Genomic DNA, 838 nt, shown 5'->3' with positions numbered 1-838 from the left:
GGCTGGTCGCGGCGCGCGGGCGCGCGCGGCGCGCGGGCAGGTGCAGCGGCGTCGCCGAGGCGGGGGTGGGGGCGACGCGGTTGTGAGGAGGGGAGGAGGGCCGCCACGCACAGCCGAGCCGGGCGCAAACACGCGCCCGCCGCTGCGCCTGCGACACGCAGGCTGCCGCTTGCGGCGCAGGAGAAGACCAACGCCACGACAGATATCTGCCAGGTGCGGGGGATACATGTCCCCTGATTGCATTCGACGGGATAGTTTTGATTTACTGTATCCAATGGGATTGCCATCAGCGATTGCGTTCAACAGGGCGCCCGAAAATGCCGCCGCAGCAGCTCCGCTTCTGCGGCGTCGCTCGGTCAGGCGCTGCAGCCGCGGCCAGCGGGAGCGCTCACCCCAAAAACGCGCCCGTCGCGCCTGACCCACCCCAAAAACGCGCCCGTCGCGCCTGACCCACCCTTTATAATGCGATCCACCAACTCGCAATCGACAATTATCGTGCGATTGCATAATCGCAGGTCGGCCCTTTCATGTGCACGAGCGAGGGCCGCCTGCAGAAGCTCATGCTGGGCGGCGCCGGCCTCAGCTGCCCCGGCTTCCCGGCGTCGATCGGCGCTTTTGAGGCGCTCCATACGCTGGAGTTGCCGGTGGCATCTTTCAATGGGGACACGTTTGCAAATGCTGCCAAGGTGCGTGTGGGGTGGCATGGAGGGGCGCGATTGGGGGCTTTGCGGAGCGGGGTTGCTCGCAGAAGATGCGATACTGCATGGGAGCAGCAGGGGCGCGTGTGTGTTTTTTGTGTGTGTGTGTGTGTGTGTGTGTGTGTGTGTGTGTGTGTGTG

Source organism: Monoraphidium neglectum (assembly GCF_000611645.1).
Source record: "Monoraphidium neglectum strain SAG 48.87 unplaced genomic scaffold scaffold04770, whole genome shotgun sequence".
NCBI classification, from domain to species: Eukaryota; Viridiplantae; Chlorophyta; class Chlorophyceae; order Sphaeropleales; family Selenastraceae; genus Monoraphidium; species Monoraphidium neglectum.
Note: the sequence above shows the minus strand (reverse complement) of the source record.